The 19,125-nt window shown below is 47.2% G+C and overlaps 1 pseudogene; it reads right to left on the bottom strand.

Annotated features, from left to right (window-relative positions):
• The window catches only part of LOC144127722 (uncharacterized), a 48,300-nt pseudogene that overhangs the window by 28,323 nt on the left and 852 nt on the right, over positions 1 to 19,125 (bottom strand).

Below are 19,125 nucleotides of genomic sequence, written 5' to 3'. Positions count from 1 at the left end.
AACGCTTCACCCTTTCCATGCGCCCGCCGAAGTGCAAGCGTGACGTAGGGAAAAAGGAATCGACGCCTAACACCAAAAGGTGGATGCAATCAGATAGTCCCCTGCAGGCAAGAAAAAAAGACAGGGCTGTGAGCATGAAAGGAGGCGAACGGCCACTGCGATGTCTCGACACCAGAAGTGCCACGTCAGAAGCCGCGGCGATGCAGTTTTATCTGATTCCGGTCGCCGGTCGCGTGCCCCAACATATTTTGTCGCCGGTTGTACAGTACATACGGTACTACCTTTGAGGAGCGTAAGCGATTGTTTGCGGCATTTTTTGGCATAACATGAATTGATATTTTCATTAAAAAAGCTCGACGAGTCGGCGCATATTAGAGATTTTTGCATTGTGAAACACTCGTGGTTTCAGTTGTTTTGTTCCCACATAAGAGTTCCGGAGCTGGCGACAATATGTATCTCAGGTACTCGTAAGTGACGCGAGTTTAATTATAACATGATTACAAGTTACTGGCCGACTCGGCCGTGGGTTACATAGAACACGATTGAGCAAATGCCGGCTGGGCGGTGGTGCCAAAGGGTAGTGCAGCCATTCTAATGGTGATAGCGATAGCTCCAGCCACGGTTGCCCATTAACAAACACTACCCGCCCCCCTCCCGGTAAGTGACATAGACGAGAAATCTTAGTGGGGATCATCGTCTTTGGCGCTGCGGTCGATGTGAAGTCACCACTGTTCCGCATTCGCTAAAAGACGACGTATCGGTCGGACGGTCGGTGTTCAGCGTATTCATGGTACCACTAAAGCTTTCAATAATTCATTTTTGCCAACTGTTATATCCGGGTGGAATGTACTCCCTGACGATATTGTCAATGAAACCAACTCAGTAAAATTGAAACCCTTATTGACTGCTTATTTCTCTCCTCAATTCCTGTAGAATGCCTTTTATTTACCTATTTATTGTCTTGGTAATTTCAGTGCGTTTACTGTGTTTATTTGTGCTTGCCATTTATATTTGTGTTCTATCTTTGTGACCCGTTATTACCATTTGTCCCCCCCCTCCCCCTTATGTAATGCCCCATTGGGGCCTTTAAGAGAAAATAAATGATGATGATGATGACTGCGTCCAGCTGGCTCAGAGGTACGGTGGGCTGGAGCTATCGCCATTGCCATGAATATGGCTATACAGCCCTTTGGCATCGCCGCCCAGCCGTCAGTTGCTCACTCTTGCTCTAGGTAACCCACAGCCGAGTCGGAGGTATTACGCGAAGTCGCGGGACCAAGCCAACCAAGTGGCAGCGAAAGTGAGTTGAGGGGCTGGGAACTACGCCGAACAACAAGCAAAGCATCGGAAGCAGGAACAAACGTCATCATGGGTCGGTTGGGTAACCTTGAAGAGCTTATTTTTTTAACTCAAACCGTACCGAGGCCTCTCCGGTATATCTGGAGCGGCTCCAGTTCTATTGTACGGTGAACGGCGTGGTCAAAGAGCCAGAGCGGGCAGTGTTGTGCAACGCTTTCGCGCCTGCTACATACGCTAATATGCGCGCACTCCGAAATCGCCGACAGGGACGTGCTGCGCCGACATCGATTCCAATTTGACCACCCACTTCACGCCGAAGCCCTCCGTGGTAGTTCAACGTTTTGCGTTCTATAAGCGATTACAGTGGCTGGGGGAGACTTTCACGACATTTGTCGCCGATCTGCGCCGACTGTCGCGAGCACTGCGACTTAGGCGACACGCTGCAAGATATGCTCCGACACCGTCTTGTAAGCGCTGTTCATGAAGATGCGCTACCGCTTTCATTTTTATTTACGAACATGACGCTTATCCTACAAAAATGGATATTTATTAATTGATATTGTTAGAACATAATCTTGATGAGTCATCACAAATTATTCACAAAGGCCACATATGTTGTGTTTTCGCATCAGCCCGACATCATAAATCTTTAACAAGTTTTTGCACTAACTTTTGAACCTGACTGACATCATAAATTCTCGACGAATTTTCGCATTAACTATATGGATCAGACTGACAGCATAAATTACTTATGTGTTTTTGCGTGAACTTTTCTGATGAAATAAGCATTCATTCTGATGCGTGAAGACATCAGAGCAGTATCTTTTTCAAGCACCATCTCAAACACTTTTTTCTAATTTCGCGTGCAGCAATCTGACACATCTGCTAACAGAACTACGCGGTTAAATCTTCATTTGTACCTGCCGGATATTGCGTATATGATGCCAAAACTATCTTAGAAAACAACTCATTAACAGCTGCTTCCTAACACTTGTTAGGGGTTATCGTATTGACAGTATAGAAGCATGAGACCTTGCTATGAAGAAGTACAGATCAGGTAAGCGTACCGGTGTGGCGTGTACTTCCAGAGAGTGCGATGTCCTATTCTCGATCTTGTTACTAGCTCCTTTCATAAGGTTGATGGAAGCTGTTTGCGGATACGATATTAGTAAGTCGCATCGGCCAAAATAATGATGGAATGACGTTTTGGCTCCCACACGAGAGCCTTGTTCACAATGAGGCATACACTTGTGGTGGTGCCTCTTATATACGGAGTATATATAATCCCAGGCATCTCGCGTAGATAGCTGGGAAATTCCCGTCATTGAGATTGATAGTATGCGCTGTGATTTGAATAATCAGCGACTCAAGAGAGAGCCGTGATTTCTTGTCTTTCTCTTTGGCGACCACACGTGCCTTTGCCCAGTTGATATTGTGGCTGGCAGATAATGTATGCTCAGCAAGCGCATTTTGTTCTGCGTGCCGGTTCTTCACATCATTCATACGTTCACCTAATCTGCATGCATTATCTCCTGCTTCGCCGACGTATACTGATGGCCAGTCGGCACATGGAACCTTATATGGAACCTCATACACAACGGTTGGGAATTTTTCTTTCTTCAGTCCGTTCTTGACATTGAGAAGCTGGCTCCTCAGTTTTTGAGATGGTACATGAACAGTGTGCACACCATAGGAGCATAATATATGCGCAAGTGCATCACTGGTGCCTGGGACGTATGGAAGTGCCTATCACTTTTCAGTGCTTTCAGTTGGCTGCATCCAAGGGTGGTCAAGTTTTCGCTGCATGGAGTCGATCATGTGCGCCGGGTAACCACAGGTCGTCAAATCACGTCATTTGTGCTTCGATTCATCCGCTTTGTCTTCCCGCCTGGAGCTCACTTTCATTCGTTGGAGGGGTGATGGACAACCGAACCTTCTTCGCAAAATAGGTGAACTGATCCGTAACTGAGGTAATGGCTGGTATGTATGGGCTTCCGGTAAACGCTGAAATTTAATCTTGAGGACTCTCTTATGACAAGCAGATCAAAAAAGAGAGACGGCCATCAATTTCTTCTTCCACGGTGAATTTTAGGGCTGGCTCTATGCTGTTCAGTTGTACAATAAGATATTTCAATGCTTCTTTCTGCAACACGCAAAATCAGTCATCAACATACGTTAGGAAAATTTTGGGGGCAGGCGTGAATGCAGTACGCGCGCGGTCTTCGATTTTTTCCATGGTGAGGTTTGCGACCGTGACGGAGATGGAAGCTCCCATTGCAGCACCGTGACTCTTGTAAGGGACTTTCTCAAAGATGGAATAGGTGTTTGTCAGGCGAAAACGGGGAAGTCGAGTCAGGTGTGGAACGTCGATAGGGGTCCTTTCTAGTAGCTTTGGGTCGGCTTCAAGGGCAGCGGTGCGTGCAGACCTTCACGACAAGGTCTACTGGAACAATTTTGAAAAGAGATTTTACGTTAAATGAAAGCATTAATTCGCCGGTTTGCACTTTAAGGTGTCGACCTTTTTCCATGAAGTCCTGGGTGTTGTGTATGTATGTAGATTTTTTGCCTCCGAGAGGAGAGAAAACGCGGTGCAAAGACTTTTATAAATTCTGAAGAGGCGAACAGGTGAAGTCTACAATAGGACTCAACGGGACATCAGGCTTATGAATCCTCGGCAGCCTGTAGATCGCAGGGGGTGAACCGTTGTGGCATAGCAGGTAGTAATAGAGGGAATGTTGCTGCGGGGAAACCATCTGAAAGACATCGGAAAGAAGTTTTAGCAGTTCCTTCTGAGCTTTTGCCGTGGGATCCCGAGCAAGTTGGGCGTAAGCGCCTTCTTCCAAGAGAAACAGCATTTTTTCCTTCTATTTACTTCTATCGAGCACCACAGTTGCATTCCCCTTGTCGGCCGGGACGAGTACCATGATGTCTCGATTATTGCGAAGGCTCGTGAGCGCTTTTTTTTACGTGTCAGTGACGAAGTCGCGAGATGCGAAGGTAACTTAGAGCGCCAACAACTCGTGTACGCGCTTCCTCTCGGCGCGACGGCTCAACCTGGGTGAGAGAATTTTCCGCCGCACATATAATCTGTCTTTTGTCGAGGGCCGGTCCAATGTTGAAAGTTAGGCCCAGGCTCAAGACGGATATTACCACCTGGTTCGGTTGGTAAGAAGACAGGTTCCTCACAAACCTAATTGCGGTGTCCAGAGACCTGTCTCTTCGGCGTAGCGTTAGCCTTCCCAGTTTGTTTTCATGAGCATCCTCAGCTTTTCGTGAACGGAGGCCAGCTTGTAAGTTCGCGTGGAATTGAATGCGGGTGAAATCCTCGAGACAGCTGAATTCCACTCGTCGCCCTGCGAAGAATGCGTCATTTTACAGATTCTTGATTGTGTCCTTAAACTAAAAAATTCTGGCCTGTAGAAGCTGTCGCTTCGCCTTCGAGACTACAGATAGTCCGAACCTTGTGTAAAGCGGCCTGTGGAGCGTCAATGAACGAGAAATTAAGCTTCGGGCTTTGCAGGCGGGGCTGAACTTGAGGTGCCTCTTGAATGCAGCAATCCGAGTAGTCAACGAAACGAAGCGTCGTGTCTCAGTGATGATGGGTTGATCATACGTCTGGTGAAAATGCTTGTAGTGAAGGGTCTGACGGAATCCTCTCTGGTCGATATGGTACATGATATCAGAAAGTTGCGCAGACCAGAAATAATGATGGAATGACGTTTCGGCTCCCACACGGTAGCCTTGTTCCCATCTTCAGGAAGTAGTCAAGCAGCCAACCTAAAATGTTTGTCGCCACACGCCTCTAAACGTAGCCAATTTGGAGGGAAGCCACAAAACCTGGCAACCCTGTAGGGCAGTGTGACAACTTTAGAACACTCTAGTGACAACCGCTCTAAGGCCCTAGGTTGGCTGACCGCACCTCAAATACAAGGGAGTGACGGAGGCACCCAAGCGCAGAGGGCGCTACCGGCAACAGGAAGGCTACAAGGAAGCAAATCTGGTAATAATCTGTTGAACAGATTAGTCTCAAAGCTTGCTGTGCAACGACTACCGGGTTTAATGTATGCGGACGATATTGTACTGCTAGCAGATAGCCAGGAGGATATTCAAACTCTGATTAATTGTTATGGAGACGAAGGAGAAAGTCTACGTTTCAGTTTAGCATAAATAAGTCAGGTGTTATGATTTTCAACCATAAAACTGATCAGAATCTTACAATACAAGGCTATGAAATATTCCGAATGACCGAATAAAAATATTTAGGGATATAGGTAAACGAAGGGCAGATGCACACGGAAAAGCACGAACAGCCTCTCATAGCAAAAGGGTGAAGAGATGCCGGGATAATAAACATAGAGCATTGTGGGAGTACAACTGATATGAAGCACTCAGAGGTATTTGGAAAGGAATAATGGTGCCGGGGCTTACTTTCGGGAATGCGGTTCTTTGCTTAAGGGCAGAAGTTCAGTCGAGATTAGAAGTAAATCAGAGAGCTGTTGGAAGATTAGCACTAGGTGCCCACGGGAAAACCACAAACGAGACAGTACAGGAGGATATGGGCTGGGCATCGTTCGAAGCACGGGAAGCTCAGAGTAAAATAGTAAATGAAGAACGACTGACGAAATTGGATGACAAAAACTGGGCAGCTAAGAACTAGGAAGCTGACCAGTACTTATGCCAGACACGCGGACAGAGAAAAAAAGAGCATCAAACGACAGGTTAAAAATGTGGAAGGTAAGAATTGCATAATGCAATAAAAAATAAGCATAGTGTAGAACTATATCAATGCTGGAAAAGGAAGATCAGGAAGAAAGGTTTTCCAGCATCGATTTAATTCTACACTCTGCTTCTTTTTCCATTGAATTTATCCAATTTTTACCTTCCGGGTTTTTAACCTGTCGTTTGATGCTCTTTCTTTCTTCGTCCGCGTGTCTGGCATAATTACTGGTTACCTTCCTAGTTCTTTTCCACCATTGTGAGTCAACGCTCTTTCTGTGTAGGTGTTTATTTACCTATTACCTTAGCTGACCACTTTTTATCGTCCAGTTTCCTCAGATGTTCTTCATATACTATGATAACTCAAGAGTCAGTTCCCTACTCTTTGAAGCTAGGTCAGGATGTCTTAGAACGCGCCGCTCCAAAAAGAAGTTTAACGAAGAAGAGGACTCATGTGCTGTGTGTGGTAAATCGGTAGGAACAACAGAACCGCTCATAGTAATATGTGATGGTATCCATCCCGATGTCGATGCAGGCACAGTCACTGTTTCTGAGGATCTAGGGTTTACAGATAACAATAGTCATGTAAATGAATATGCGGTGGAAATTAGAAAAAAGTGATTGGAAGATCGGTGGCTCAAAATGAGAGAGGTGACATATAATTAAAAGTGTAGGAAGACGTATTTAAAGCAAACGGCGAATTTTAATAACTCACAACATGGTTAAACAAAAATAAAAGAGAAAAAAGCTGAGCATGGCGGCAACTGCCATCACCCCGTTTCAAAGGGGACGTTCCGTCCGTCCGTCCGTCCGTCCGTCCGTCCGTCCGTCCGTCCGTCCGTCCGTCCGTCCATCCATCCATCCATCCATCCATCCATCCATCCATCCATCCATCCATCCATCCATGACAGCCGGATGAACGTCGCCGTGAGCGTGCAGCGCATGCGGGGTAGGTACCGCTGGCTCTCCGCTGATGTTACCATTTATTACTTGCGACACCTTGTAATAAATGTAAAGGTTAGCTGTGCGCCCTGTGGCTTATGCACATCGACTTTTTTTTTCTTTCCGGGCCATCAACACAGCGCGGGAACGCAAAATCGCAGTTAGGAGTTGAGCGCCGGAGAAAACCGCTTGCCAAGAGGCATCCGATGAGACACGTATAACGAGCCTGGGCGCCAACAGCTGACGCTCATGCAGCGAACTATTCGTGCATTGAACTGCGGTGGCAGAGCATCCTTACCTTTGACGATGTATTTTCCGCCCCGGAAATGCGCAGGAAGTCCACTGATACAGGCGCTGGCCTGCTTCGGATCAAGACTCAGACGCTGACTTCCACCGCGAATGCACCCGTGTCGTCAGGGTAACTCGTCTACAATACGTTTACGCGCGGCGAAACAAGAAAGTGAGATCGATTTTGGGCTCGCTCGGTGGCCGTCACACCACAGCAGCGGTCGTTGGCCGCCGCCGCCCCGCGTTACGCTCTGCGCGGGTTCCGTTGGGAAAAGCGATCGCCTCGTGGATGCTTTTCGGCATGCTTCGCAACAAAATATAGGCGTGTTTGAAGAAGTCAGTGCATGAGAATAATTTTCTTGTTTGTAAAATTACTCCGTCACGCGCAAGCAACTAGATAGACGTACGTATCGCCTTCAGCACGCTTAACTGGAATGCTTGGCTTCAACTGGCGCCAGCGTCGCGAATCCTTGGCCGCTGAGCCGAGACAATAAAGATATTTAGCATACCATGTTATCGCTAGCATTACTAGAGTACCGGGAGCATGTCCGCCGCCACTGCGTATGCGCAGATCGCTTTGAGGGCATCAGATGGCGGCAGGCACCCAGCAAATGCACGTTTACAGAAGCTCCCTATTGAAAACATTGACATCTTTGAGATGTCTCCATGTAATCATAGAAAGATGTCCAACCAGTATTCAAGACATTCTAAATGAAGCTTGATACCGTTTTTAAGCGTTAGCATGATGTCTTGACAAGGAGTCTAATTAATAGCTCGCAAGATATTTCTACCTATCTTTCAGGCACTCTGTAAATGTCTCCAGCTAACCTAATGCTCCGCCTAGCTGAACTAGAAGTTTTTACTGGACGTTTCGTAGCTAGCTCAAAGATAACTTGGGAATCTTGCAGATCTCTACAAGGCTGCTGCCAGGAATATCAAGTTTGCTTTGAAGTTTCTTAAAGCTGTCAGTTCTGTTTTGATCTACATGTCTTGGAATGTCTTATGCACGCCAGTTTAAGACTGCTCCTAGACAATGAAATGTTGTTACAAATGTCAACTCACTTAATAGGGATCGCTCGCTGCCCTCTGCGCTGCATGGTCTTGTCATGCGGCAGTGTTCTCTTCGATTAGAATGCAGGCGCAAGCAGTGCGGTTCCATACACTGGCAGACACTGTTAGAAGTATACGTACACCCTTACATCGAGTGATGTTATAAATCGTAATGTTAATACATGGCAGTGACTAAACCCACTACTTGAGAGCTGTAAAACTTTAAATCTCATGAATTATGGCATACAACTGCATCTGCACAAAAAGCCAGTAGAGAAAGGCTTTTTGAGGTCAAGATTGTGTTTATATAGATATATAAAATATAAAACCTAAAATGTCTAACTGCGACCAGGAAACATCAGGAATATCACATACAATAAAAATTAAAATGTCCATACTTGATTAGAAAACGCGACAAGGCTATGCAGCATTCAGGATGCCGAGGGGGCACATTGAGGGCTGATGAGCTGCTTCCTGCTTGACTAGAAAGCGAGACCAGGTTTTGCAGCAGTCAGTAGGCCGAGGTGGCATATTAAGGGCTGATGGGTTGCTTCCTGCAAGGAGTATAGACAATCTTCCTCAATGAATAACAAATTTGATGCAATCCAGCTTCAACACCAGCGCAAGGTTTTAATAAAAATACATCTCAAATTTAGTTTTCTTCGGGCTAGTCATGTCTTGCACTGGTGGAACATTAAGGCATGTAGCAAGTAGCCTAGTTCAATAGAGTACAGAAAATAAGCCAAGAGGTGATTAAACCAAGAAATGGGAATGCAAAAGGCGCCCGTGTGCAATGCGATGTCAGTGCACGTTAAAGATCCCCAGGTGGTCGAAATTATTCCGGAGGCCTCCACTGCGGCACCTCTGCCTCTCTTTCTTCTTACACTTTTTCCTTCCTCCCATCCCGTGCGGCGCAGTTCAGGAGTCCGCCGACATATGTGAGGAAATTACTGCGCCATTTTCCTTTCCTCAATAACCAGATTTCATTTTAAGTTTCTCATTGTTTCATTGAAGTGGGGGGAAGACAAGTACTGATTAAAGTAAAATTTGGGTAATCATTTTAAACCATTCCTTATAAAGAAGAATATGTTTGAAGCTGGTAAAGTCCAAGCCCACGACTACTGCTTGCCGTGTATGATTCTGAGTCTGGTCAACAGTGCTACATCCTGTGTCCTGTTGTACCAAAATACGAATGAAGACGGAAGCCCTAGCTGCGTGGAAACCGTTTTGTCCTCCCTGTGGCATCAAGATTTATATGAAGCTCTGACTGTGCTGTGAGCAGACAAGAAACTGAGGTGATGGAGTTGTTTAGATATGTTTTAAAAACAAATCAGTGGTCCTGGTTTCAACTTAATTTCCAAATAGAGGAACGTGCAATGCATTCAATAAGCAACTAAATGTTCAGCAGCTTTAAAACGCTCCAAAACCTGAACCTATAAATAAAACTTCTACAACGCCAGCACATCTCTTTATATCATTACATCTTCAAACGCTACCATAGCACTCTTTGACTCGCACATTTTCCCTGAATCACATCTCTCTCCATACTTGCCTCCCACTGATAGCATTTTACTTATTTCCAGATAGTACTTTTCAAAATTGATTAATACACTTTCTGGACCTTGGGCACAACATGAATAATCCTTATAAGCCCATTCCCCGCTTCTTGTCGTTTATTCACGCACAATAAATTTCCAGATAGTACTTTTCAAAATTGATTAATACACTTTCTGGACCTTGGGCACAACATGAATAATCCTTATAAGCCCATTCCCCGCTTCTTGTCGTTTATTCACGCACAATAAATTTATGCAGGTGAAACGCAGAAGGCTCCCACGACAGCTAGACTCGAGCAGACGTGAACTGGTGTTTCATGGAAAATATAAGATATCCATCTTATCAGGAACAGGGATTATTAACACCATTCTCAGACTTCGGGATGTGAAAGGGCCCGGAAGAGGCTAGCCAACCTGCGTGTACTGTTGGAAACACTTAGTCTGGGCGTGCGATATGCGGAGGAGTTTTCACAGGTTCGTTGTCGTGGTGACCGGCAAAGTATGAAAGCACGAAAGTCGGCTCCAGAAGTGGTGTTCAACTCACAGGAGTCAACTTCGCTCGGGAAAACTTCATTGCATCAACACTGCCTGGCCGCATCTGGAGCCAAGACAGCTTATGAGGGACCCTTTTTACATGCAGCTATGCCAGCTAACTCTTTTTGATCAGCCCCCGCAGGGGGGCGTCTGCAGCTTGCAGGCGTTGGTGAGGGGCGACACCACTTGTCCCGAGCATCCGCAGGGACACGCAAAGGGATAATGGTGAACAGTGCATAACCACGGACCCGAGCACCCGCTCCTAGCCGTGCGTGGCATCGCCGTGTCTGGGGAAAAGTGGATCCTGGTGGTTGAGCCGATGCCGAGCATTTGGTCATTTAAGGCCCTAGGCGGAGGCAACACACCACTTTGGCCCCAGCTTCCTGTAGACGGCACCTCCGGCCTGACCCGACTGGGGGAAATCGGCCGCCGCCTGTTCCTCTCCTCGCCACTATCTTTCACTTTCCTACCCTTTTCTCACAACTATCCTGTCTCTTACTCACTTCTTCGTTTTTCCTTTTTTCCTGGCGGTGAGGGTTAACCTTGTGGGGCCAACCACCCTTATACCCTAGTTACACGGCCGACTTACCCGCGGTTAAGTTTGCCTCAGTTAATATTAACCACAGTTGTGCGCTGTTAGACGGAGAGCCTAATCGCAGTTATGCCACTAACCATGGTTATCGGTAACTGAGGTTGGCTACCTCAGTCAAGCGGCTGACAAAATGGCTGCCACCATGTCGGCTGAGCTCGCGATGCCCGCTGCCACATCAAGTGAGCAGAAGCGTGTGAACTGGTCTGTTGCCACGACAGAAGCACTCATACGCACCTGGGAGGACAACCTCTCGGCTCTGCGGTCAAATACGCGCAATGCGATACTCCCTGAACGCAGGCCTGCCGGTAGGCGAAGGGCCGTATTCAGCAAAACAGATCCGGCAGAAGCTGGAAAATCTCAATAAGCACTACCGGTAAGTACGAAAGCCATTTCATATAATGGTGTAGTTTACAGGCTATTTTAGTGCTTTTTAACGCTGGTATCCGGTGCGCTGCACGTACGCACAAACATTCGCCGTGCTGCACGGTGCTTCGTCCGGCATGACAGCTACTTTGCTGTAGAATACATCTCTTTTTCTGGCTGACCTGTGATGTGCGCGGATCGTTACTGCCCTGAACTCGGCTCATTTGAACTGACCACTTGTATGTCTACTAACGGTAACCGCGTCAAGTGCATTGTTTTTCGGCAGCGTCTCCTGAATTGACTACTATATCACCCAAAGTGATGTGCGCCAGCAGCACGCAGGTGTTTCGTTCTTGATGCTCTTTGGAGCGCATAGCATCGCATGCACCCGCCTGGCAGTGCGAACGTCGCTGACGTAGTTTGCACGCGCAGTATATTGACGATAAACGGGGTTAATGGTGAGAGTTCGCGCAACAGTACAAGGTCCTGCCTCGAGCTAGCTTAGCTTGCTACGTTTTTCACAGCCTGTCGGCGGTCGCGCGGTATTAGTCAATGCTCGGAGGCTGTATAGAACTGGTATTCACTTTATATTTTCCGTCCCAAATTAACCGTAGCGACAGCAAAGTAATCTCGACGTTAAATCAGGTACCTGCGCTAGCACGGTTGACAATGGAGATGCACTACTTTACCTGCTGAATGTGCTGACCAGCATGCTTGTCCTCCGATTCTGCAGCCTTTCAGTCTATACAAAGACAGGCGGGATATGTACTTCTTCCATATGGGTATAGCTGATTATTGCCTGTTTGTCTTTAAATGAAACACTACCTGCCTATAAATTTTCTGATGCAAAGTTTCATGGAATAAAACTACCTTTGTTTCTAGGAAGCTGAGGTCTAGCTCACGCACTGGATCAAAAGGCATTGAATGGCCATTTTACTGGCTGCTTCACTCTTTTCATGGAGCGCTGCCAGTGCACGACAGTAGCCTGGAGCAAGAAAGTGTAGAGGTAAGTAATCACTGCTTCAGAAAAACTCAATCCGACTGCATGCAAGCATGTGTATTTTCTTCACAAGTATTGTAATTCATCATGACTAGCAACGCTGCAACAAGGAAATGGTTTTTTTGCCTCGGCAAGATGACGTGTTATAGCCGTCACAGCTATGTAGTTCGAAAACACTACACAACACAAATCAAGTGACTAAAACATTCAAAGGACATGTCTCATTCACTTTGTTTTATTACAGACAACAGAATAAACTCATCTTAATATGTATGCACTTTGCTCCAAAGCAGGCAGTGAACAGAGAACATGAAAGAATTTAAACATGTTCAAGAGGCAACAAGCAAAGAAAACCTGTGGGAAACGACAAAGTGAACAAGATGGAGTGATGCATAGCTCTGTGAAGTGTTTCCAATAAGATGCACATGATTTGATTGTGTTTGAATGTCATCACACAAAACACAATTACAACGCACTGCACTGTGCGCTGTGAAAGATCTTTGCTGTCAGATTGTACTGATACTCTCCAAGACGAACAAATTGCGGTACAAGAAATGCATTGCATAATGGGACTGCATAACATTTTCTGCACCCCGGTTTAATCCTAAATCTGCCCTTGTGTCCTATTTTCAGAAGCTGGCCGCAGTTAAAGGAATAGGTTGCGAGTATTTTTATTTTCCGAAACATGTGGCAACCCTATTATATGTGGCAACCCTGTGGCAACCCTATTATTACATGTGGCAACCCTATTATACGCTCCTCTGCCACAATGGATCTGCCCCTGTTTTATATGGCCTCCCGAAGATCCACAAGCCAGGCGTTCCAATGCGACCAATAGTGGATTTTACCCGCTCTCCCTTGTACCGGCTTTCAGGCTACTTGCACAAAGTTTTTTCGCCACTCGTTGGCAAGAGACCGACTTTCGTACGCAACTCCTTTGATTTTACTGAAAAAATACGCGAAATCACGATTGACAGCGACGAGATAATGGTGTCATTTGACGTCAGATCACTGTTTACCAGCGTCCCCGTGGATCTGGCGGTGGAGGTATGCCGTTCAGCGCTTCGAGACGACGACGGACTGAGTGCTAGGACACCCATCGATCCATCGGACCTGTTGAAGCTTCTGCAGTTTTGCTTGAAGAACACGTACTTCATCTTTCGGGGCACTGTCTACAAGCAGGTTCATGGCACTGCCATGGGAGCATCTATCTCGGTCACAACCGCAAACCTCACAATGGAAGCACTGGAAAGCCGCGCTTTGGCTTCGTTCGAGCCGCGCCCGAAGGTCTTCCTGCGGTACATTGATGACTGCTTTTGCATAATCAAAAAGAATGCCTTGGCTGCTTTCACGAACCATTTGAACAGCATGGAAGATTCCATCCAGTTTACCGTCGAGGAGGAGATTTCTGGCCGTCTTCCTTTTCTGGACGTCATGGTGGAGCGACGTGATGACCGCCTATCATTCAAGGTGTACAGAAAGGACACGCACACAGGCCAATGCCTTCACTTTAATTCAGTCCATCCTACGTGCCATAAGCGCTCCGTCGTTTCTACCCTCGTCTGTCGTGCGGAAAGAATATGCTCGAAACCCGAAGAAAAAGCCTCTGACATACGCCAAGTGCGACGCGAGCTCAACAATTGTGGCTACCCACAGCACTTCGTGAACGCTGTAATACAGCAGACAACGAGACCAGCTCAGCCCGTTCGCCTACCTTGCCGTGCCCGAGCTGCAATACCCTATGTGCCAGGCGTGAGCGAGTCATTAGCCCGCATTTTTCGCACCTACGATGTGCATATAGCTCACGTGCCTGCGTGCAAGCTTCGTCACGAGTTGGTGTCCGTAAAGGACAAGCTAAAAAAGGAAAAGTTTCCCGGAGTAATTTATAAAATCCCCTGCTCAGACTGCGATCACTCCTACATAGGTGAAGGCGGAAACTTTGAAAGACGGCTGAATGAGCACAAGAATGATGTCAAGAAAAAGAAGGCTTGTTCCAACGCACTGGCTGAACACGTTGAAAACACGAAGCATGATATCGCTTGGGAAGAAGCGGCAATTATCGGCCGTGAGAAAAACTGGATGTCACGCCAATATCTGGAGTCTCTGTTTATCCAGACAACAGATCAGACGCTCAACCGTAACATCGGCAATCTACCGCCCTCGTACGCTAGATGCCTGCGACGATTAGCACAACGTACTTAAGCTTTGTGTGCGAAATTTTTCCATCAGTGAACAAGACTTCCGTGTGGAAGTCGAAACGTCCTTCCATCTTGACAACACCTTTTGGTCGGCGCTTCATTATTTTCGCCAATGTATTCACCCGACCAGACGAGATTTCGTCGAACCTTATATTTCATCATGCTACGACGGTCGTATGGCCAGAATTTCATCACTCAAGTGCGCCAGTTCGTTTCGCTAACCGTCCGGCTTTCTGCGTTCGAGGCTCATCTAGAATTCAACCTCATATGCAAAGCCAGGAACCTAACCCCGCGGTCCCTCCGCTTGCTACGACCGGTCGATACGCCCTTCGGTCATAGCGTGGTGTCAAGAGCAGAACGACAGTTGCTTCAAGCCAGAATCCTGGAGTGCAAGGACTCAATAAGGCACCTTCAGAACCAAGCCTTTTTTGCCCGTCGCCGCCTTGAACCCCAGTGTCCGAACGAGTTCGTCAGCATCCAGTTGCACGCGAACTTCGTAGCTAGTCTACAGTCTGGTCAGCGTGGGCGCACACAAAAAGAGAAGCTAATCAGACTGCTACCTGGCCGTAAAGGGAGTCCGGCCAACAGACCTACCCCCACCGTCCACAATCTGTCTTCGTATAGGCCTACTCGAACAGAGCTCGCCGTTCTGGAGCTTGGTTTGAACTTCAATACGAGAGCGGCTCCGGACGCAAGAAAAATCATCTGTGCCGTGGAACAGGCTGTGGAACGTGTGGAAAACAATCGCCGAGAAGAAGCTCGTACCCGTGCGATCAGCATACTCGCCAAGCTGCCACATCGGCACCCCACCCCACTCCTTGCTCAGGAGCGTGATGCAGTCAGGAGCCTGCGGAGCAATACGGATATCGTAATCCTACCTGCTGACAAGGGCAACGCCACCGTCATCCTAAACCACAGCGACTACGTTGAGAAAATGACGAAGCTTCTGGAGGATGATGGCACGTACATTCGACTCAAGCGGGACCCTACACTCAAGGTAGAGCGAGAGTTGCAAAGGCTTTTGACAGACGTCTTCCAGTTTGTTCCACCACAGCACAGGTCGTTATACTTCGCGCTCCTCTGCCACAATGGATCTGCCCCTGCTTTATATGGCTTCCCGAAGATCCACAAGCCAGGCGTTCCAATGCGACCAATAGTGGATTTTACCCGCTCTCCCTTGTACCGGCTTTCAGGCTACTTGCACAAAGTTTTTTTCGCCACTCGTTGGCAAGAGACCGACTTTCGTACGCAACTCCTTTGATTTTACTGAAAAAATACGCGAAATCACGATTGACAGCGACGAGATAATGGTGTCATTTGACGTCAGATCACTGTTTACCAGCGTCCCCGTGGATCTGGCGGTGGAGATATGCCGTTCAGCGCTTCGAGACGACGACGGACTGAGTGCTAGGACACCCATCGATCCGTCGGACCTGTTGAAGCTTCTGCAGTTTTGCTTGAAGAACACGTACTTCATCTTTCGGGGCACTGTCTACAAGCAGGTTCATGGCACTGCCATGGGAGCATCTATCTCGGTCACAACCGCAAACCTCACAATGGAAACACTGGAAAGCCGCGCTTTGGCTTCGTTCGAGCCGCGCCCGAAGGTCTTCCTGCGGTACATTGATGACTGCTTTTGCATAATCAAAAAGAATGCCTTGGCTGCTTTCACGAACCATTTGAACAGCATGGAAGATTCCATCCAGTTTACCGTCGAGGAGGAGATTTCTGGCCGTCTTCCTTTTCTGGACGTCATGGTGGAGTGACGTGGTAACCGCCTATCATTCAAGGTGTACAGAAAGGACACGCACACAGGCCAATACCTTCACTTTCAGTCCATCCTACGTGCCATAAGCGCTCCGTCGTTTCTACCCTCGTCCGTCGTGCGGAAAGAATATGCTCGAAACCCGAAGAAAAAGCCTCTGACATACGCCAAGTGCGACGCGAGCTCAACAATTGTGGCTACCCACAGCACTTCGTGAACGCTGTAATACAGCAGACAACGAGACCAGCTCAGCCCGTTCGCCTACCTTGCCGTGCCCGAGCTGCAATACCCTATGTGCCAGGCGTGAGCGAGTCATTGGCCCGCATTTTTCGCACCTACGATGTGCATATAGCTCACGTGCCTGCATGCAAGCTTCGTCATGAGTTGGTGTCCGTAAAGGACAAGCTAAAAAAGGAAAAGTTTCCCGGAGTAATTTATAAAATCCCCTGCTCAGACTGCGATCACTCCTACATAGGTGAAAGCGGAAACTTTGAAAGACGGCTGAATGAGCACAAGAATGATGTCAAGAAAAAGAAGGCTTGTTCCAACGCACTGGCTGAACACGTTGAAAACACGAAGCATGATATCGCTTGGGAAGAAGCGGCAATTATCGGCCGTGAGAAAAACTGGATGTCAGGCCAATATCTGGAGTCTCTGTTTATCCAGACAACAAATCAGACGCTCAACCGTAACATCGGCAATCTACCGCCCTCGTATGCTAGATGCCTGCGACGATTAGCACAACGTACTTAAGCTTTGTGTGCGAAATTTTTCCATCAGTGAACAAGACTTCCGTGTGGAAGTCGAAACGTCCTTCCATCTTGACAACACCTTTTGGTCGGCGCTTCATTATTTTCACCAATAGGTGTTCCTTAATAGGATTTTAGTCTAATCAAGTATAATGTCAAATATTTCATAAAAGGAAGAATCCACATCGCATTTCCCATCATAAAATGACTTGCGAGTTGGAAGTCGTCATTTCTACCTTTTTTATCCTGCTCATTTCTCTTTGCTTTCTTGATAAGTTATCAAAAATCTGTATTTTGGGCCTTGCCTAGCAGCTAGGTTTCATATCCTGCGGCTATGTGGCATACATATTTATAGTTTTTAACTTTTGCTTGGTATTGGCAGGTTTTGCAGGAGCTGCTGACAATGCAGCAGCAAGCCGATGACCGGGCAGCCAAGGCCGCCAGAGAATGTACCGAGCTGAGAAAGCAGCTCTTGGAACTGGAGAAGGAAAGCAACGAGATTCAAAAAGGAATGCTTGATGTCATGAAATCTAACTTCACAGCAAATAAAAATCAGGAATGAAATAATCTGTCCCCTCCGAAATAAGTGATGTATTACCAACTGCGACAGAAAGTGCAGCATGGTCAAATGCTTAAGCCGAATATTTTTTAACTACTACCGTCTAATTTGTCCGCATCAATAATGATACAGCACTCACTTAAATATTTTAAACTTAAGAATGCTTATCACTGTCCTTTTATCCTGCAACAATTAAACAAGCCTTTGCCCAACATGAAACAAAATATTTTGTGCCAACATTGGTAATAATATATACATGCTATACGACAAGCTATCAAAATATAAAATGGGTAGGCAACTGAACAAGGTCCAAGTTGTAAACCTCCAGAACCCTACAATGCCATTTTGCACAACATGACACAATGGTAGCACTGAATGAAACAGATACACATACATGCTGCAAGCATTAAGCTGCGGCCATCTCTCAATACTTTATGCGGTGTAATGAATAGGTATACTATGAAGTAGGCAGGTGCTTTGATTGATGGGTGTACCGTCACAATTGCATGATAAACTCTGCTGCAAAAGACACTACTTTTCATTATGCTATACAACTTGAGAAAGCACACATGAAGGTCCAGTGGGCGGCACGTCCTCTCTAAAGGCTGGCTTCAAGCAGTCGATTGAAAGGGTGTCAGTGTGCCCATGAATGTCGACAATGAAGAACTTTGATGTTCTTTTGAGTACATGGAAGGGGCCGTCGTAGGGGCGCTGAAGCGGCATGCGGACAGAGTCTCGGCGAACAAAGATGTGCGTGCAAGTCGCGAGTTCGGATGGAACATGTGAGGATCGTCGAGACTGGCGTCGGAGATGTGTCATCCTGAGATGGCGGCAAAAATAGCGGAGCTGTGTCAGGTGATCGGTAGGGTCTGGACTTGTATACGAACCGGTAGATTCGAAAAATTCACCAGGGTGAGCTGAAGACAAGTTCTGCCGGAGTGCAACGACGATCTTGTTTCAGCGTAGCACGGAGGCTGAGCAGAACCAGTGGTAAGGAGGCGGTGCAGTGGGTGGTGTCGAGTTGGGCTTTGAGGGAAGTTTTTAGCGAACGATGGAAGCGTTCGATCATGCCGATCATGCTGCTGCTACACATGCAAGACCGTTCACTGTGGAGCAAGGTGCTTTGCCAGGGCATTTCTCACTGCCACCCCCGAAGGGTCCTCTTGACTGCTTGTGCAGGAAGGCTGTGGTCGTCGTCCATCCTCTAGACGGACCACATCCAGCCAGTTGGCGTCGCATCTGTCAGTCATTTCCTCACAAATATTGTGGAGTACGCAGCGGCAGCGAATGACTTTGTTCACATTGACAATGGCATTCAAGGCCCTTAAACAGTATGCGAAAACGTGTCTTGAGCCGCCCGAAGGCATTTTCTACCACACGCCTGGCACTTGAAAGATGAATGTTAAATGCCTGCGTAGCAGAATCAGTAGTCCCAAAATGCGGGTATGGCTTCATGATGCTTTTTTGGAGTGAGAAGGCTTGATCAGCCAGCAGCAGAGGTGAAACGTGCACTC

This window comes from Amblyomma americanum, chromosome 4 (assembly GCF_052857255.1).
Source record: "Amblyomma americanum isolate KBUSLIRL-KWMA chromosome 4, ASM5285725v1, whole genome shotgun sequence".
Lineage (NCBI taxonomy): Eukaryota > Metazoa > Arthropoda > Arachnida > Ixodida > Ixodidae > Amblyomma > Amblyomma americanum.
Note: the sequence above shows the minus strand (reverse complement) of the source record. Positions and strands in the feature narration are given on the sequence as shown.